The following is a 22,074-nucleotide window of genomic DNA, read 5'->3' on the forward strand; positions in this document are numbered from 1 at the left end:
GTTTTTTTTTTTCCTCTTTCTGAGCGTTCATAATTCTGTTCATCACTTAGTTTGACACTAAGCTCTGGTACTCATTCAGTGGGAAGAATTCATTGTGGGTGATGAAAAGTTAACGAAGAACCCAATTACATGAATTAATATTTGATGGCACTCTGTGTACTGTACCTAGCTGTGTGCATACCTACCAGCTGTTGACCCATTCGGCTGGAGAGTGTAGGTTACAGTAATAATGGCACAGGCTCCAGAGCATTTTTCGAATGAAAATTGTCCCTGGCATGGTGAGTGTTGTTTCGTCTCGTGCACGGGGAGGCTATCACTCGCACGTCTGCCTACTGTGTTTCCTCTGAACATCGCTGTGCTGCAACATTTAGATACCAGCAGGTGACAGTGTGTAATGTTGGATAAAGGGGTTTATTTTCTTCTTATTATTATTTCTTTTATTATTAATTCAATTATTATCAGGCGGTGCAGCAGGTAGTGTTGCAGTCACACAGCTCTGGGGTTGTGAGTTCAAGTCCCACTCCGGGTGACTGTCTGTGAGGAGTTTAGTGTGTTCTCCCTGTGTCCGTGTGGGTTTCCTCTGGGTGCTGCAGTTATTACTATTTTTTTTTTAATTTAGTCTAGGGACCATTTAAATTCTTAAAGTGTGCTCTATGTTTTATGTAATGTTTCGCTGAGAAAAGCTTTAATTGGCTTAGAATCCTCAAAAGCTCTAAATGGACGCTCTTTAAAACTCTTAAAGAAATGTTAATATAGAACCAATAAACAACTGTTGATGTAGAGGATGTTCAGATTTGACTAATTTAAGGAAATATTTGGCTGTTGTACTTTGAAAGAATGTGATACATTGGTGTGTGTGTGTGCGTGTGTGTCTGCAGTCAGGTGCGTGTATGGAGGCAGGAAACATCCATAATGTGGGACACATTTTTTTCTTTTTTGAAGGGGAAATTGTAACCAAGCCTCATTAGACCCAGACATGGAAATGACCAAAGGATGGTGGTATGATTGGTAGTTGCTATTTAAGAACTCACCAAATTCTGACCACACACAACATTTGGCCTGGACTATTCAAAGATAGGCTTAATCTGACAGAAATTTAGGAAGGAAGAGAAAGAGGAGTAGGGCAGGGTGTGTGTGTGTGTGTGTGCGTGCATGTGTGTACATATCTGAGGCGCACCATGTCTGGATTAAATCTAGAGAATCCCTGGGTATGTGATGACATCATAGTCAGTTCCGGTGCTCTTTTTGGATCTGCAAAGGATTCATTTTGTCTGTGCTTGCCCTGGGCAGCCTGGGTCCAATTACATGCACAGACAGACACACACACACACACACACATGCAGTGAAAGTATAAGTGTTTACCACTCTCCACAAGACTGGGTCAAACTTGGGACTTTGACTTCCTAACTCAGCATGTGATATTTATTCAAACAGGATTTCTCCAGCCAGAATGGTGATTTGATTTAAAGAGAATATGTAGTGTGTGTGTGTGTGTGTGTGTGTGTGTGTGTGTGTGTGTGTGTGTGAAAGAGAGAGAAATGTAGAAATGAACATTCACGTCTATATACTTAAATGATTAAACTCAAAGCTGCTATAAATTCAGTGCTCTCTCTTGCACACACACAAACAGCACTCCAAGAAGAAGGCACTAAGAGGTCGTACCTTGACGGATACGTACAGTACTTTTACTCATTCACTTTAAAAAACAGTTTCTATTTCACAATCTTATAAAAAGGTACAAATACACTCCATTGCCCTGCAGAGGTGAATATAGTTTTCCAGTAAAGTGTAACTTACCTAAAACACAATTATGAGGCTCAGTTGTTCAAATTCTTTCGAAGTTTATTTAGTATGTTCATGACAAATTGTTTAATGCCTAATGCCTGGAGAATCTGCGGGTGAGACTGCATTCGTCTGTTCACTGCACTCACAAACTGTCACTGAGGTTGTTTCAAATCATTTCACTTCATCTGTGTAAAATAGGAGAATACAATTAAAAGTGTTCCTGTGTTTTTAAAGCTACAGTTTTTTTTTAATGTAAATGAATGGTCCTAAATAAAATCTCAAAACACATCCACACGCCCTGAGTATGTCCAGGTAAAAAGCAACGGCAGCCCACCTCCTATGCTCTTTTTGTTCCTCGTTATTTTATTTAAAGGAGTGTTTAGGGGAGGATCAGGGCTATTTAAGGAGGAAGGCAGCCCTGCCAGCCTTTTTACCAAGACCATTCATCTTCTCTGTCTCTCTCTCTCTCTCTCTCTCTCTCTCTCTCTCTCTCTCTCTCTCTCTGACCCTCTCCCACTCCCCTTTCTCATCTTCACTCTCTTTGAGTCCATTACAAGGTAGCTCATGAGTTTCCATTTGCCTACAGTAAATAGACTGTCAGTGGGCATCGGTGGGAAATAAATTTGTCAGAAGCCCCTTTTTTCCCTAAAAGCTCAGCCTTTAAAGCTTAGAACAGATTGACTTATTCCCAGCGACGTAATGACCACAGCTGCGCCTGTGTAAGGCTAGATGAGCGGTGAATGTGATGAGTGGATAAGGCCCTTCTGCACACTGTCTGGGTTTAATTACCCTACAAGAAATTATAGTTCATTTCTACCAAGCATAATCTCACTCTGCCTACCGCAGTCTAGCTTATCTTTTTCACAGTGATAGAACCTTCATGGTCATTGTTAAGCAGTGTGTATACAGCAAACGTGTTTTAAAGATTTGTTTCTGTTAAAAATATTCAGGATGACATCTGCTGCAAATTATTATGTGTTTTTCCAGTTAGGTTTGTCCCCTCCTCATAAATATGAAGATAGGTCTCTGGAATAGAGGGCCTTGGCCTGGACTGGAAATGAGGTAGCTTTGTCATAGCACTAAAGTGGAACAGGTTGTTATTCCCAGATGAGCTTCCCTTAATTACACTCAAGTTATGATGGGGATTAGGGATGGGTGGTGTCTGTGGGTGGGGTGGGGGTGTGCAGGCGATAAACAGTTCAGCCCGGCGCAGCTGCTATCCAGCTAGGCTTAAATAAGTGTGCGTGCTAAACAGCACAGCACAGACAGTGTTCCAGGGAACTGAGGCTCAAATCACACAAGTACAAATGCACATGGTTTTGCCATGTATTAACCTAATAAACACAGTACATAAATTAGACAAACCAGACATCATAGTTTTGAAATACCGCCTTCATTTTGAGATTTCATCCACATATTTAAATGCGGTAAATATACACCACATTAGCATACGGTGCTGCTGTTACAGCGCACATCCCTAATGAAGATATGGACAGATCTCCAGCCAATCAAAGCCACTTATGTGGGATACTCCCATGCCACACCCCCTTTCATAACTAAATAAACCAAATAAACAATTTGGATGTTTGTGTAAAGACTTAAGAGAACGTACAAATAGTTATGTAGATATGCCATGCTAACGTAAAGGGCCCGCGTCATGGCAAGTGTACCATTTTCTCTGACCCTTTAAGGTGTATTACAGGGCAGCCAATCAGAATGGAGGTGTCTTAAATACAAAAAAAAATGTTTCAAAGATTACAAAGGTTAGTCTGTAATGTAAAAATGAATAATGAATTAATTTTGCATAAAACCCATACATATGCTAAAAGTGGAACCTGAAAAGAAAATAAGAAAACACCAGAAAACTAGATTTTTTTACTAATGCAGTGCACACAATTTTTGTGGTTTTGCCATTCCTTTTATTATCCTCTTTCTTTTTCTCTCTTGATGTCTTCTTTTTTTTCATAATCTTCAATGTTACTTAGTCCACAGACTATGGTTCTTTGTGCTGATCCTCTCAGCCCCTTGCCCTATCCTTTACCCCACTAAACAGCAGAATGAGATCAACACACACACATTGTAACCTTATCCACCCATCCTTTCATCTTTCTCAGTGTTACAAGGCCAGTGTGTGTTTTCATGTGCATGTGTGAGTCTGTCTATACGGCGCTGTGTGAATGTTTACATGGTAGCAATGGGTGATGTGTCTATTATGACCCAGAACACAAATGCTGGCAGCACAGAATGTTTCTTCATGCATGTTTACATGTTGTTGTACTCAGCATCATCTGTGTGTGTGTGTCTGTGTGTGTTTGTGTGTGTGTGTGTGTGTGTGTGTGTGTGTTTCTGTTGTGGGTGGTGGGGTGTGGGGTGCACCCTCTTCTGAAGACAGTCGGGCCCTGTGTGGTTTCATTACAGGGTAATGTCTCACCAGATTGTTCCGGATAGTTAAAACGAAATGAAGTGAATTAGGGAAACAAGGAGGAGAGCACGCTGAACGCTTTATTGCCCTGCTTTGAAGACTGCAGCCGCTGACAGCCATCAGCTCTGTGCATGTCTCAGATAACATATCAAAATGTAGCTCGGAGAGACAAATGAGAGAATAAGAGACTGTGGTTGAAGAGAAGGGGGAAGGACGAATATGGATTTGTCTTGGCCATTTATAACAGGTGAATATACAGTGATCAGCAATAAAACTATGACCACCCCCTATTCCTACACACTTACTGTGCATTCTCCCATACAGGAGCACTGTGCATTTCTACAATTACAGAGTGTAGCGTGTTGCTCTGAATATTCTGTTAGCCCCCTTTAAACCCTGTCCTTCAATGGTCAAGTCCCCCAAAGGAGACTTGAAGGATCTTTCTCTGGGCTGCATTGACATTAATGTGGTGGCGGTGTGTCAGTATGTGTTGCTACGAGTGGATCAGACACAGCAATGCCGCTGAATATTCTAAAGCTGCAGTGTCACGGCTAGACTGAGAGTACTAAAAAAGCCAACAGCATCCTGTGGGTAACATCTTGTGGGCATGAAGGGCTAGAACAGGGGGCAAGAAATATGGACCTTTGATCCAGTTTTCAGGCCCGGATTTTACAATGGCTAGCCAGTGTGGCAATATATCTGGCCAGTCAGGTGCATTAATAGTTGTAGCTATAGGTAATACCATGTCAAATTTAAAGATCCGAGGTCCAGAAATTGATGACCTCTAGTCTAGAGGATGACCAACATAATGCAAGGTGGACCAATTAGATAGGTGTGTCTAAAGCAGTAGAACAACAGTTGTACTACATCAAGCACACAGTCATGCAGTCTCAATACCACAGACACTGGCATTAGAATGAGTTATACTGAATGACTTAGTGATGTATCACTCTTGTAAGATGTTCCCTTTTCCACAATTGAGTTCATGAAATGTCTGCCCTGATAGATCTGCCCCAGTAGACCAAGCAAACACACAGAGTGAAGTTAGCGAGTGCTGAAGCATATAGCGCATAAGTGTCTTGTCCTTTGTTTAATCACTTACTACAGTTTCTAACTGCCCCAAGCATGAGTTTAAAACACACAAAACTTCAGAATACAGTGTTAAATGAATAAGGAAACGGAAAAGACTTTTTATTCAGTTGTTACCGGATCTAATTTAGTAATCAATAATTAATATTAATCAGTATTTGTTATGTACCAAAGAACAATTGAAATACGTAGATAAAAGTGTCCAGGAATCTCAGGTTTTCTCATGTTTTTTTGAGCATTTCATGTGTCACAGTTTATTTATCCTACTGCATAATGGTGCATTTACATATATTTGAGTGTATCATTGTGGCATCAATGATTATCAAGGCATTTTAAATGTAGAATTAAGGTACATTTACATTTTGAGCGTCTAAAAAAACATTTTGCAATGAAGATATAATTTAGTGTTTTAATTACAAAAATACCTTATGTATCTGATTTATTGGTTGATCTATTAATGGCTTCAAAACTTGATTGAACATTGCTTTAGAATCTAACCCACAGCGTTTTTAGCCTGCTGCAGTCCGGGATCTTTCCCAAGGCGCCTTAGTGTGAGATTGGAGCCTGAGCGATGGCAGGCCTGCTTGACCTCATGGTTCCACTGGACCTTGTGGGTAATGGATGGGTCAGAGGCTTTTTTTGATGTTTTATTGAAAGATCACCGCGACTGTCCTGGCTTTCGCCTGCCTGTAAATCAGGGTCCTCTGTGGCAGGCTGGAGCGTACAGAGCATGCTTTATGTCAGGCAGTAGCAGGAGAAGCCCCCAAAGGCCATTGCTCCACTGCCCTATCTATCTCTCCCTGTTTCTCTCAAACTGCCGACTGAGACATATACAGTTTCATTCAGTTCCATTCATATCAGTTCAATTCAGTTAAACTTTAATTATTCCCACAGGGCAATTTTGAGGCAGGCAGAAAACCCATAATATAAACATAATATAAAAGATTTCTAAAAAATACATGTACTACATTTACATATATTAATTAAACTAGTATGTTATGTACAGATTTTAATATATATTTCCAGCCAAAGCAACCATGTACACAAGTATTTTTGGCATCAATATAATAATCATAAAGTATAACTAAATATAATATCTGTAATCAGATGTGGTGCATTTTTATTCCCTTACTACTGTTTTTATTCATTTCAGATTTTTGATAATCTCCTGGGATTCGGTCAAACTTTTATTTTGTATTTTTCACCTCTCATTATCAGGTAATGCCAATTACTTCTTTAGATCAGTCAGTCCATTAAAGCATCTGTGGATTTGATGCCATAGGGCACATGATCTTTTTTTTTTTGCTTCCTTTTCTTAGCAACAGTTTCTTGTCATTTACACATCCTTCCAGACCCAGAGTGTCTTCATAAAGTGGAATGATTTATAACTTTTTTGTTTTTTAGATCTGAAGCAGGAAGTATATTTGTCCAATTTTACAAGTTCTGTATTGTATTTGTAATGTTCTGAAATGACCGTTTTCATGGTTTGCTCAGTGTTGCATGGTTGTTAGGAGTCTGGAGTTTCCTATAACTTTTAATAATTTCTCATAGTTTTAAATCATTATTATGAACCTTGTGGAGCTGCTTCCTTGTTTGGACCGGAAATTCAACGGTGGCTTCGGATTTATATTCAGCACGGTGTATTTTCAGTTAATGGCTGACGTGCTTTCATAAGCCTGTCCCCTTGTTTTTGTGTGTGTACTTGTCTGTCCCAAGTGTGATGTGTGTGTGTGTGTGAGGGAAAAAGTCTGTTGTCCATTTCAGCAGAATAAAGCACTCTCACTCTTTGTTGCGTTCGAACTGCCGAGGTAGCACAAACCCCCCCTCCCTTCACCCCTCGCACTCAATGCTGCTGTTAATGAGTGAGTTGATGTAGCCGAACGTTTAGTTAATAAATATGTCAGACTTTTACCGCTCTCTTCCCTCTCTCTCGTCTTCCCTCGCTGCCTCGCTCCCTCCCTCTCTCCATCGTCTCTGGTTCGCACTTTCTCCGGGCTTGCGGAGAAATTGCAATTAGTTTTAGATTTACGCTACGATGACAGACAGTGGTATATAAATAGAGGTTAAACACACAATTTACATATTAATTTCATGATTCATTTAATCAATGATTTATGTGGATATAGATTGCTTTTAATCCGCCTCTCCGAGGCACCTCTCTCTCTCTCTCTCTCTCTCAGACACTCTCCATCTCTTCAGCTCTTCACCAAGCATGACAGAATAGAGTGCCGTGTTGAGGCACTCGCTCCCCTCCTCCATTCCCCCTCTCTCTATCTCTCTCCCTCTGCTCTCTCTTCTCTCTCAGCTGTTCAGTGGCTCGGAGAGGAATGCGAGCTGAGGGGCTCCAAACGGCACTCCTAATTGGTTTAATTTTTCAGTGCGTGCACCGATCCTGACACTCGTTTACTGCACGCCGCCATATCTCTCTCTCTCTCTCTCTCTCTCTCTCTCTCCATTAATAATGGGGTAATAATCGGGCTGGTTAAAGGCATGGTAATGAGAGCAGTGGTAATAGTGATTGGTGGCGGCGCTCGGGTATTCATAACAGATCTCTCATATGGAGGGCTGTAATTGAGGCGTGATTGAGACGCATTCTCTCCTCTTCCACGGCTCATTGCCGGAGGGACCGAGGAGACGAGGGCACCAGGGAACCCACCAGAAAGCAACTCTGGCGTCATTTGGAAAAGCTACCCGTCAGAGGCAGTAAATTGTATGTTTATGGCTACTGTATTACGTATGCCCCAGTGCTTGCAGAACACGTCAGCAAATCCGTAAAAATGGCGGGAATTTAAAGTCACATTAGCGACGTGTCAAAAATGGCTCCCTATACACCATTCCATATATTACTCACTACACAGTGCACTGATATAGGTAACTGAATTCAGAATGGTAGAGGATATCTTCGGACACTAATTCCTGCTAGTTTTGTCAAACAATGCAGTGCATTATGGGTATCTGCTATCCATTATTCTCGGCTAGTGAACATGGGTTGTACACTACACTTTGCATTGCATTGTGGGGTTGTTTGTGTACACTGAACAATGTCCACTATGTTTTTGGACACTACTACAAAATAGTGCACTATATAGCGCATAGGGAAGGGTTTGGGAAGGGTTTGAAATCTTTGTGATGATTCACTGACCTGTAATAGAGATAATATAGCCTCTTTTGTTGGTACTTTAGGCTCAGCACAGCATAAACGGCACTGTGTAACTTTTGGATGACGGTAGAACACCTCCTTGTATTTCAAGTGAATCGCAGCTGAACTCTGCTACTGTAGTGGTAAGGTTGTGTTTACAGCTACCCCTGAATTCTCTGCCCTGACCTGGTGCACAGAGGTCATAATGTCAGAGCCAATATCAGAGCATTTTTGTTTATTTTAGTGTTGGGGAGTTAAAGGGGTGGGGGCATTGAAACAGCTCCACAGCCCTAAACTCAGCACAGTAAATGTTAATTTGGTTGCTTTGTGTATAAGAATACTGCTTTTGTACTGAGTGCTAATCCAACATCCACTTATATCTTTCTACAAATGTTACTCTGCTCTGTGACAGTGCTGTGCAGCCTGCCCATTTACTCATTGGCACATGTGCAGAGCCTTTCACAGCGGTTCTAAAACTTTTTGTCTTGCAACCGGCCCAAAACAACAAGTCTCATGACGCCCATCTTTTCAAACTCACTGATTTTACAGTATACAGTCATGGCTAACATCCCTCAAGCATTAATCATGCAATAAGATGCAAGAATTGTAAAGCTAAAATAAGAAATGAAAAATAAATAAACAAATAACAAACAAACCAATGTATTTTTAAGTGGAAAAGGGAGAAGAAAACACACACACCACTTGATTCCACTTCATTTTGACTGATTTTGAACTCTCATAGACCTAAATACCGCAGTAGAGTACACACTGTTGTTTAATTTCTAAATCGGCATGTTTGTCGGAATTTTCTTTGTTTAGTGCAGAAGCTTGGATGTTTTTTTTTCTCATTCTCATCATTTTTTACATGGCTACCTGGAGATGCTTGTGTAGTAACAGATCCACTTGGAGATGCTTCTCTGAATGTTTACATTTTTTGAAACTCAAGAAGAAAGCTCAGGTATTTTTTAAATTTTTTTCTTTAATAATGAGGGAAATATCTGAGCACATTTCTTTATTTTGGAAGAAGTGCGTCAATTGTGCATCTCTAGCCTGCTGAATGCCTTTAGAAGCAATATATTTAAATGTTAAAAATATCATTAAAATAAACCCATTCAATACATTTAGACAGAAGACCACATGCGACCCCTCTCTTTAACCCCTGGAGGAATATCACACCTGTATTCTGCTAAAAACTTTCTGTTGTTGAATCCTGTGGATCTAATCAGGCAGCACCCACTCAGACACAAGTTATAGTAATTGATATATATATATATATATATATATATATATATATATATATATATATATATATATATATATATATATATATATATATATATATATATATATATATATATATATATATATATATATATATATATATATATATATATATATATATATATATATATATATATATATATATATAGGGGCGGCACGGTGGCGCAGCAGGTGGTGTCGCAGTCACACAGCTCCAGGAACCTGGAGGTTGTGGGTTCGATTCCCGCTCCGGGTGACTGTCTGTGAGGAGTTGGTGTGTTCTCCCCGTGTCCGCGTGGGTTTCCTCCGGGTGCTCCGGTTTCCTCCCACAGTCCAAAAACACACGTTGCAGGTGGATTGGCGACTCAGAAGTGTCCGTAGGTGTGAGTGTGTGTGTGTCTGTGTTGCCCTGTGAAGGACTGGCGTCCCCTCCAGGGTGTATTCCCGCCTTGCGCCCGATGATTCCAGGTAGGCTCTGGACCCCCCGCGACCCTAAATTGGATAAGCGGTTACAGATAATGGATGGATGGATATATATATATATATATATATATATATATATATATATATATATGGGAACTATTGTAGTTGAGTAGAAAATGGTAATTGAGTCTTTTATCAGAGGTTTCCGCCATACAGACTTTTTTGTAGGACTCGTAAATGAAGATTAAAGCTTGTGTTGGCAGAGAAGGAACAAATTGGAATGATTTATTAGCGCTGACATCAATATGTCACTACAGGGAGAGACTGGAATAAGAGGAAGGAGAGAGCAAGAATGAGAGAGCAAGAGAACGAGTGAGAGAGAGAGAGGCAGAGAGGGAGAGAGAGAGTGCAGAAAGGTGCGAGATAGCTGCTCATCCTGCGGAAGGTAAATAATGGGCTTTAATTATTTGCTGGCGGAGCTGTTGAAAGCCCGGGCCGATACTGTCACCAGGACGCCACAGCTGCTATGATGTGTGGCTGGGAATGTTAAAGGTGATAATGGAGGAGTGTGTGTATGTGTGCGTGTTTGTGTTTGTGTGTGAGGGGTACTGAGGGGGCATATCTCAAGGTGCTTGGGTGTGTGAATGATGGCGTTTGCATGTGTGTGTACGTGTTATCAGCCCCTGATAAAGACAGAGTAGAGACAGGAGACAGGTAATTGGTCTGTGTTAACCTCACTGCCCTCCCCATCCATTTTAAAGTGGGCCTCTGAGCCATAGACTACACTGCGATCATCAATAATCCATCTAGCAGCTAAGCATAATCAATAAACTGATCAAAGACTGAACTTCTACAGCACTGTATGTTGTTATTGATTGAGTTGCATGGCATCGCATCAGTATATAAAAAAACATCAGATGAAAGCAAATGACAGATTGAGTCAAACGTAAAGAGAAATAAAAGTCCTGAAAACGTATTACTATTTAGAATATTTCTGCAGTATAATATTTTCTTAAGATCATATGACAAAAGCAGGAAATCTTTCGGCTATTAACAGGACTGGCGTCTATTAGATTGGCAGTGTGTGGACACAGTGTTTAAAAACTCCAGCAGCACTGCCTTGTCTGATCCACTCATACCAACACAACACACACTTAAAACACCACCACCACCTCAGTGTCACTGCAGCTCTGAGAATGACCAACTACCCAAATGATACCTGCTCTGTGGGGTTCCTGTGGGGGTCTTGACCATTGAAAAACAGTGAAAGGGGAAAACAAAGTACGCATAACAACAATTGGACTACAGTCTGCTTTTGGAGAACTGCAGAGTGATCTGTGTGGTCAGTGGAGCAGAGAGAATGGGGAGTATAAAGGGATATGTTCATAATATTCTAATATGACTGTGTATAACGGCAGGGGTAGCACTGGTTCTTAGAAAGTGTCCTTGTTTAAAAACAATTACAAAATGCTCAATGCTCAAAAAAGGTGTTTGAAGTTAACTGAAAAAACAAGTGGTTCTGACTTTGGTTCTGACTTTGGTTCTGACTTGTCCTGCCTCTGAGTCTGTGCCTCTCCAACCAGAACACTGGGTCTGTATTTGTGTGAGGTTCGAAGACAAGGTTAAATGGAGCAAAACAGACACAATTAGGGCGGAGAAATTAGAGCAGTGGTTAAATACGTAGAGAACGAGAAAAGAGAAGAAAGAGACCAAAGCAAAATGATTAAAATCCAGTGTTTCAGCTCCACTCATCTCACTTCTCGGATTAAAGAGAGACTCATTCTCAAAAGGCACTGAAACTGGTCATTCTGAATTAGTGCTGTGTTGTTTGATCTTCGCGGTATAACATTTCCTGTTTAAAGCTTAAATGGGGCAGCATTTACTGAGGTGCAGGATACTTCCTTGTGGTTTTGGGCTGCCCGAGATCTGGCAGGGGGACATGGATTGGTGCTGGTGTGGCTGCAACTTCGGCCTGAGAAGAGCCATTCACTGCCCCTCACCTGCCATAAAGCTTGTCTCCTGAACGCCCCCAACTGTGGGCACTATCCGACTTTTACGAGCTCTCGGCAGCCTTTAACACACCTGAGGGCTTATGTGCAGGAAAGTGCATGCATTTTTTTGAGTGAATGTGCGTCGCGGGATGTGCGCAATAACGTCTCCCACAACCATTCCAGCTCATTAATTTTCCCCTCGAAGTTTCCTTCAGTTGGCCCTGGCACAGTGTGTTTGTGTGTCTCTTTGATATGCTGGAGCTGTCCTAGGCATTTGGATGAGGAGAAACAGCTGAGCTGAGTTTGGCCGTTAATAGTTATATTAAAGGAACCAAAGTAAAAGTGGTTACAATTACAAAAATATACAAGTCAAGTCGATTCAAACTGATATCTATAGCACTTTTTACAACATGATGGCAGCTATATATATATATATATATATATTATTAATCGAAATAGACATTCAGAAGGTCTAACTGAATTGTTGAATTTATCTTGTCGATATGAGTTTAAAAGATTTTGTTTTTATTTTTAAGAGACTGGGCATATTTACAGTTTAAGCCTGGTCAGTGAACTATAATGGCAAAAAAACAAGATCCAGCACACAGATATAGCTCTCATTCATTCAGGGTCACGGTGGGTCCAGAGCCTACCTGGAATCATTGGGTGCAATGCGGGAATACACCCTGGAGGGGGCGCCAGTCCTTCACAGGGCAACACACACTCACACCTACAGACACTTTGAGTCACCAATCCACCTACAAATGTGTGTTTTTGGACTGTGGGAGGAAACCGGAGCACCCGGAGGAAACCCACGCGGACACAGGGAGAACACATCACACTCCTCACAGACAGTCACCCGGAGCGGGACTCAAACCCACAACCTCCAGGTCCCTGGAGCTGTGTGACTGTGACACTACCTGATGCACCACCGTGCCGCCCAATAGCTCTCATATTAGTTTTAAAAATGTTTTAACCACTTGTCCGCATCAGGGTCACGGTTGGTCCGGAACCTACCCGGAATCATTAGGTGCACAGTGGGAACACACCCTGGAGGGGGCGCTAGTCAATCAAGGGGCGACAAACACTCACACAAACTTTTTGCATTAGGAGTAGTGAACACCCACCCGGAGCCGCGCACAGCCGTCCCCTGTGCATGGGGAGCGACTGGGGGTTGGGTGCCTTGCTGAAGGGACCCTCAGCCATTTATGAAGTGAGGGGGACAGCGCTGTTGCTTCACTCCCACCACCTCCAATTTCTCTGCCGTTCGTGGGAATAAACCAAGCAACATTCCAGGCCCAAGCCTACATATGCATCAGCTTCTTCTGTCCTTTGGGTTAATATTGTACCCAAAAGTATGCATGTGTTTTGTACTCTACTGTATTGCCGATACTCAGGAAAGCTTATTGTGACATAATTTATCACAATAACGGGGAGATATTGCCATGTTGCCCCAACTTAAACTGGTGTAGTGCTACTGTCATTGTGCTGCCTTTATCTGATCTGGTGTAAGACAACAGACAGTTATCTCCACTGCATTGTTGGCAATGCAGGAGACAGCGCTAGACACTCTGCATGTCAGTCGAAATGCATGCAAACAACCACTGACGGTAATCATATGAGATGGCCTACACAATCTTAGATCCACTTTGATATGAATATGAATACATATCTCTTAATGGGCGTCACTCTGAAGAAGGCAAGAAACCCCCCCCCCCCTCACAAACGTATGGCAGCGTGCCTTCCCTGTACACGCACAAACACACAGGCTTCTCTGACACATCTGTTCCCCTCACCCACATCTGTTTGTGTCCAAGTCTATACCATCTCACCACCCCCCACCCTTCAAGGCTGTGCCTCTGAAGGACTTCGCATCATAAACATATACATGCGCACTAGCATCCTGATAGATTCCTGCGTGGGATATTGGGTAGGAATTAAAGTGGGCCTATTTGAATGGGAGCGAGTGGTGAAATGGGCCAGCGAGGAAGCAGGTCAGGGTTAGTGTGTACGCAAGGTCACGTTTAAAACACACAGGGTTGGAAGGGCCCATAAATCAGCCAGCGCATACGGCTGCCCTCCGCACTGCCTGATTTAACACCTGCGCCCAGACCTTCCTTGTCAGGCTTGCCGTTCTTTATTACTGAGCCTCTGCTCACCATGCCGCATCCAACTGCCCCCCCCCCCACCCCCCAACCTTTTCTGCCCCCACCTTACCTGCCACAAATAGAGTTCACCTTTGAAAAAGCTGCAGTAACTCTCTCTCTCTCTCAATCTCCCATTCCCCCTCTCTCACACTGCCCGCTTCTTCCTCATTGTCCCTCTGTCATGCTCTCTCGCTTGCTATCTCCTTCTCTTCACAGTGCAGGTCTGCGGTCAGAGTTCAGGGAGTGGTCAGGATCCTTGTTTTGGAAGGAGAAGGCTAAATTGTTCAAAAGGGGAAATGCGGGGGTTGCGAACATGTAATGGCTTTGCTATGTGTGGAATAGGAAATAGGATATGGGTGCGCGTGTGGCCGTGTGTGTTCGGGGCGCACGCGGCTGCATTGTGTGGTCTGGAGAAACGCTTTATGTAATTTCAAATGAATTGCTGCTGTACACCGTGGTCTAGTTCTCATGCAGGAGTGTGCTCATTGAAGAATACCTCAACGTAGGAAAGAGTTGTTCTATGACTTGATCAACAAGTACCTAGGCCAAAAAGTTTTTTTTTTCTTCTTCTTCGCCCCTCAATTTTTCAGATCTCTGTGCTGAGTAGGTGTGAATATCTTGCATGACAAATCAGTGCTCCGCTGATTAGGTGGTGTATGTTAAATAATGGAACTTACCGGAGGTTGAGTTCCTGCTCTTTTGTCATCTGTAATAGAATCTTTTCCTCTCATTTCTTCACCTGTCACCCAGGCGGAGGGGCCTCAGGGGCCCTTATGGGGAAATAGTGCTGTATATTAGGGCTCAAAGACTAAAATGCAAAGAGTGCTTTTTAATGATGAAGAAGATATGATGGATTTTGTTTAATGATGTCATAATGAAATGAGTCCAAGAGAAAATATCTATAAACTAGTTCTCAGCTAATTCAGTCCTCCGTACTCACATATAGGGCATATATTGCACAGGTTTGGTTGGTAGCAGAAAGTGTTAGCCTGTTTGACAAATGGGCTAAGTTTGTTTGTTATTTGTTGCTGTTCTTCATGGTGAGTGATTCTTTCACGTTTCAAAGTTTCATGTCAGCTTACTGCCAGAACATTTACTATCTAAATTAAAGTGAAGACAGCGGTTAGTATGTTGGCTTCTTAGAAATCCCAAAGCTAAACTGTTCCACTTAACGTAGCTTGAACAACACCTCATCACATTCTGAACAAAACTCTTGTCAACCCCCCCTTCCCCCCCAGCACTTTTGTGCTTTTGTGCGTGTGTGTTCCGCACTCGCCTCGTCAGGTCCGCCTTAATAGCAGCCTTCACGGTTCAGGAATAAATCGCAAACATTTGACCACCTTGTCATAACGCAAAACGCAGTTGTCAGCAGGTCTTCTCAAATGACTAGCAGGATAGTTTAATTATAACGTGAAGCCGCGGCGCACACTTCCTCTCGCCTGACTGGCAGGTAGCCTACTCGGCCCGCCCACCTCTAAGAGAAAGAATGCGCGAGAGAAAGTCGGTGTAGTTTGACGGCCGTACCTCGAGGGTCCACACATTGTTCTTTCAAAAAGGCCTCGCAAATATTCCTGTCACAGTTGGAACAAGTCTCACGCCTCCTCTGTCAATTGCTGTGTGCTTCAGCACCATTTTCCCTCCAAAATGTACTTCTTAGCATTGTTAGGCTTTTTCTGTTTTTCTACAATACTTCTCAAAATGATGACTGCTATTATTTGCCTGCTAATGCTGACACATAATTGGATGGTGTCCCCCATAATCCGAGCTGTTAGGCAACAGCGTTGTCAAAACGCCGAACAAGTTATGAGATTAATTTCCTTCAGGACATTGTGAGGATGTCAGTCACAAAGTGCTTGTGAATTACTATTTTTTTTCCCCCAGCAAAGTGAAAGTTTTCATGTCACCTCGAGACAGTTTGAAGAGATTTGGCTTTCAAGAAGCACAGGACCAGCAGGGCAGTTGGCAAAAGATTGTAGTTTGCACTTTGCCTATTATGGTTACGAGAGTTTAATGGCTGAATATATTACCACCCTCAAAGCTGTATTTAACTAATTATACATTCAAAAGGATCATGGTGGCAGTGAAGTGTTAGCACAACGAAAAAGCAATCACAAGACGGCCAGATGGAGTGCAACTCCATTGTGGCTTAAAATGTGCTTGCCATTTTACATACTACACTATTAATTCCAGTTGATTTTCAATTGATTTTCATAATTTTCACTTTTTGGTAGTTTTTTTAATGCTATTGACAAGATATGGCAAGGGACCTGAAGTGTGGGATGTTAAACGTGTGGTTACATTAAAATGGTTACAGGTCTAGATTTCTTATGTGTGTGTGTGTGTGTGTGTGTGTGTGTGCGCGCGTGCACCAATTGAAAGTAGAAAGCCTCAGTTAAACTCTCATCTAGCTCTGTGTAGCTGACATTATAATCTCAGACAGGTTGTCAAGCAGCACACAGATGACTACACACTTAGACAACCCACACTCCCACACCAACACATCTACAGCACATATACAAAAGCCACAAAAAAAAAGGAATAAGAAAAAAAAAAACAGCCAATCCTTCGATAAGAAATTTGACACACTCTCCTGGTTTCTCTTTATCTATTAGACAGTTTCCGTCTCTGTCCTCTCACTCACACCACACATGTACATTCTCTCTCTCTCTCTCTCTCTCTCTCTCTCTCTCTCTCTCTCTTGTAATTTGTGGCGTTTTTCCTTTTCTTTAATCAGATTTATTGTCTTCTTTTACGTGCATAACATTCGAAACATTACAGCTTTACATTTATCCACACAGAAGCAATACTGCATTTAATTTTTGATCTTTTATACAGTAGTGGGTATCTACCATTTATTAAAATTTTAAGAACTGACTCCTTACAGAAGGAAGATGGATAGAAACCTGTGGATTTTTTCAAACCTGAAGCAAGAGATAAGCATAAATATCTACCACTGTTTATATGTTAATGTAAGTTTGGCTTAGCCTCAAATAAGTTGATCATATTTAAGCTGATAATTTTTTTTCAATTAAATATTTAATAACTTGTACTTAATTGCCATTTTGACTAAAATATAATAATAAATTAAGGCTGGTCTATGAAGTTTGTAAAGCATTTGCATTTTTCTCTGCATGCATTACACACAACACACCAAAGCCATGACTTTTGCCGTATCAACATTTTCATGTAGTTTTGGCATTCTTTTTTTATATGTACCATACACTTATCTCTCTGGCTTCCTTTCAGTATCTAGAAGCTCATATGATCAGAGTCTTGGAGTTGTAATTTTTTTGGATTCAATTAGAGCACTTGAACAGATCTGGACTTTTTTACTCTGTAAAAATCTCTTCCCACGAAAGAAACCATTAATGTAATTTCGTGAGTAAATCCCTGATTTAGCAGGGAAGCGACGGATGCTGCTGCGCAGTTATCGGCATGCGTACAATATGAAAATGACTTTTGTCTGACGGGGCGCAGCATGTTATTAAATTGATTACACACATTATCAAACCACTTTTATGCTCGATCATGTGTGCTATGTTTCTCTCTCTACTCTCCATTCTTCTTGCAAAGAGCAAGCAGCACACAGAGACACACACACAGAATGGCCCTCATGGGGAGAGCAGGACCATGGCGTATAGATCTCATGCCCTTAATGAAAGCAGTCATTTCTATGATACAAATATTATTAATGAATGAATGACAGTTCTGTAGCACTTTTCAAGCCCCGCCAAGTGCTTTACATTTTTGGGACATAAGGGTGTGGCCTCAACCACGTTGATGTGAAAGCAGCGGATCTGTGCCACTCACCACATATTAGCTGTTAGGTTTAGAGGAGAGCAGTGATTAGCAGATTAAAAAGAGTGTAAGAAAATCATAATCATATAATCATAATCAAAATACATGGTTTGAATTAACACTGAATGTAAAAGCCATAATCTGTTGGCAGTGCTTTTGCCTAAAAACGTTAACAACTTTGCGTATTATTTGTGTATATTGTACATTGTGTATTTGTTTATGTAAAAAGAAATCTAATGTATTGTTTTGTGTTTTCTTTTTTCCATGTGCGCACCTGTCCAACCATGTTCTTCCACTCTTCAGGTAAGTGGGGCTTTTTAATTTTGCATGACCTTCACAAGAAGGAGTCACTGAGATTACTCACACAAACCAAACTCAAAGAGGTCCCTGATACAGGCGATGTCCACCGCATGCCATATTTAGCAAAAAAAAAAAAAAAAAACACGCTGCACTGAATCGGGCTAGAGATAATGCGCACTATGACATTTGGTCCTCCTTAATATACCTCTTTGTCACAATCGCTTCTGTAATTGTCTTCTGCGGAGCGCCGTGCTTTTAATTAAAGTGAGTGGTAGGCTCTGACAGAAATGATTTATTTCACGCACTCCGCCATCGGGTCACACACGCACTCCCGCACACACCTCTGACTGCGTGTCTACACACACAGGGCAAATTAATTACACCAAATCAAATTAAACAGCGGCACCAAATCACGCTGTCTGTCTGCGTGTGCTGTGGCAGCCCCAACAAGAAGTTTATTAAAAGGGGAGAGGGAAAAAAAGGGGACTGAGAGAGAGTGAGACAGTGAGAGGGTGAGTGCAAAGGCGTGCCACTGGTTTGGTGATGAGTGGCTTAATTACAGAAATAAAGTGTTTGAATTAGTTTCTTGGGGAGCGGTGTGTATATGTGTGTGTTAGTTCAAAAGTGAGAGTAACAGTAATAACGCATTTGGTACATATTCAAACAGTCCAGGTTACTTTTTTAATAGTGTTGCGTATATTGTAGCATCACTGTTTTTTAAGGATCGCCGCATTAGCATTTCCCACAAAGTGCCCAAAGATGTGAATCACAGCTGAATTTTTAAGTCGTGCACACAAGCTGGAATTCACTTCATTGTGTCGAAAGGTTTTTCTCCTTTACACTCAGCAGCATTTTCTTCTCAATTTCATTAGCACTTCCTTTTAATCCTGTTACTACAGCATTAAGGGAAAAAAATTGATTTCACACACCAGGCAGAAGTGGCTGAGCGGTATTCTTGCACCAAATAGTATAATTGTCTTAAGCGACCTAAATTAGCCTGGTTCCCTCCCCTTGCCCCGTCTCAGATCGATTACAGGAAAAAAAAGAGGGACGCTCTTTGCAAAGTTTAGTTCCTTTGGGCTTAAATATACCTATTTCTTGTCATCTCAGTTCTACAGCAGAACCATTGTAGTCTCAAACAATAGCACCCCCCCACCTCCTTTTTTTTTACTCCAACAATACGGTGTGTGAAAACATCCTGTTTTTCCCTCCCAATGTTATAAAAGTTAATTAATCGTCCCATCCTGTCTGCTCGGGAGGCAGTGCACAAACGTGGGACCTGGAAAAACTGATTAAAGTGCCAGTGAAATAACAAAGAGCACTCCCTTATTTCGCCCACCCTTTTTTTAACCTCTTTAGGTTTTTATAAGGGACAGCACTTCTGTGGGTGGGCCATTATTAATACATTTTATTTCAAGCAGGTATGAGCTAATAAAGTCTAAAGTCGTTTTGTCGCAGTCAACTAAACACGTAGAGATTTGTCCAACTTCAAATAAGGTGTTTGTGTAAATTGTGACATGTTTCAGAACGTTTGAGAATAAGAAAAAAGTTTATTTCCAAATAATTTTGAACAATTTTTTACCATTTTTTTCAATGAAGATTAATTGGAATTAACACTTATATATACTGCATTTGCTCATCTTTACTATAGAAACTTTACTTTTTTTTCTCTTCCTCTCGCTCTTAAATGAACCCCTTCCCCACACAGACTTGAGTTTCTCTCTTGTTTCTTGTTGCTGCACGCTGCACACAAAATGAAAGATACACTCTTTTGGGCCACTCCTGTGATTTTAATTAAATAGGGGTCATGAGTACAGTCCACCTCCCACGTTTAAAGGAATTTAATCTGGAGTCAAAGCGCAAGTGTGTGTGTGTGTATGTGTGCGCATGTGTGTGTGTGTGTGTGTGTGTCCCATGGTCTCAGCCATGTCACTCATAGCCATGACCCACTGTGGCCCAGAGTGGTATGTCTGTGTGCGAGTATGTGTGTGTGTGTGTGTATGTATGAGGAAAAGAGAGAGAGAGAGAGAGAGAGAGAGACAGGGAGAGTGTGTGTCAGAGAGACAGAGATTGAAAGTGAGACAGGCTTGCACCTGGACTCTTAATAAACGCAGTCAGGTAGGCTGGACATCTCTGTTATTCCCCCTGTGTCTGCCCTTCTGCCTTTGCCCACACACATGCACATTCAGGCTTTCTTCAGAAGCCACAATTGTCAGCGTATAACAAAATGTGTTTCCTGATTTATTCATCGTTTTATTAAAAAAAAAAATAATAAAAATAAATAAATAAATAATTTCATATTCTTCCCAGGTGCCTTTCAACTAAATGACTCATTTTGGGCTGCAGTTTTAGAGTTTTAACAGCCTTCTGATTTTCAAAAACATGTATCGACTAATAAACACGGCATGTCAAAATGTCTACAGATTTTTTTTGCTTGCGGCTTTAGACGTGAAGGATTAATTAAAAGCAAGGGACGGCTAGATGAACATAACTCAAAGGAGGTAATTATTTCAGCTTTGTGCTGACTCCATCACCGCAGAGACTCGGAGAGTCCTGTTCAAACCCCTCTCTGCCTCAAGTATACTTCATTTACTCTTTCGCTAGATCAATGCTTAGCAATTACAACTCAAGCTAACAGTGGAGCACCTATTTGACTAGAGAGAGAGAGAGAGAGAGAGAGAGAATTATTGAAAACTCCTGAACAAATACAATGTAATTGGCTTGGGCCAGCAGGGTAATTGGCCTGTTCAAAGTCAGGGGGAAAGGAGGAAAGTCAGGGGGAAAATGTTAATATTGCACAATTGGTTAAAAATTATGATGACATCAGCAGGAGGGGATACAAGGAGAGGGTGAACAAGAGACATAGAGAGCTGGCTTCGGACAGCAGGAGGTAAATAAGCATATCATTAACAGAAGATTGTTAGCATGTATTCCTCTCATGGGCTAATGTATTCAAAGTGGGGTGCAGGAAAAAGCATCTTTGCGCTGAAGTGTCACTATTGGAGTGGAGGAGAGGAGAGGGATAAAGGAATAAATAATATCCAGCTGAATAAGGGCTTCTTCGGGCTGTGGAGGTCAGTGACTCCCTGGTGGCTCAGAGGGGTTGAGGGGAGTGCGAGGGGCCGTGCCACAAAATAATTACTTAACACAGATACACACACTAGGGATGGGCATTTTATTTTGAAATTGATAATACATTTTCCAAGGCATTTCAAGAAAAAAAGTGCTTGTAAATGACTGTTGTATATATGCATTTATGTGTGTGTGTGTGTGTGTGTGTGTGTGTGTGATGTTGTCTCTAGTATTTCTTGACTTTCTGTGAGGTGTACATTTCTGATATCTCTTAGTTTTGAAATGACTATTAGATTTTGTAAGCTATTTGATTATCAGAGGGGTTTTCCTGTAGCTAGCACAAACCTGTACTGTTCCGTCTATAAGGCGTATCTGCCTGCATTCATACATGCCAGCTTAATGCTACTGCCATAACTAATCTTTAGAGGCTGAAATTGTAACTCCATAGAAAACAGTGTATTCGTTTCAACCTGTTTGTCTTGTAAGTTTCACAGAATGGAAAGGGCAGTTAGATTTAATGAGAAACGAAAGCATAAAAAAATAGAATTATGGAATTACAAGATCTATTTGGACACCGCTTTCAGCAGCACATGCTCATGTATACAAGACTTGGTCTTAAAGAGTCTGAGAGATAGAAGGGAAGTGAAA

General features: G+C 41.4%; 1 protein-coding gene across 1 annotated transcript in view; it reads left to right on the plus strand.

Moving 5' to 3' along the window:
- The first annotated feature begins 10,491 nt into the window (after window positions 1–10,491).
- dacha (dachshund a) overlaps window positions 10,492–22,074 on the plus strand; it is a 157,108-nt gene continuing 145,525 nt past the window's right edge. Inside the window, exon 1 of the mRNA XM_066645434.1 lies at window positions 10,492–10,563. The gene's annotated coding sequence lies outside the window, so the exon portion shown is untranslated. The remainder of the gene's footprint in view (window positions 10,564–22,074) is intronic.

The sequence above is a fragment of the Hoplias malabaricus genome, chromosome 15, assembly GCF_029633855.1.
Source record: "Hoplias malabaricus isolate fHopMal1 chromosome 15, fHopMal1.hap1, whole genome shotgun sequence".
NCBI classification, from domain to species: Eukaryota; Metazoa; Chordata; class Actinopteri; order Characiformes; family Erythrinidae; genus Hoplias; species Hoplias malabaricus.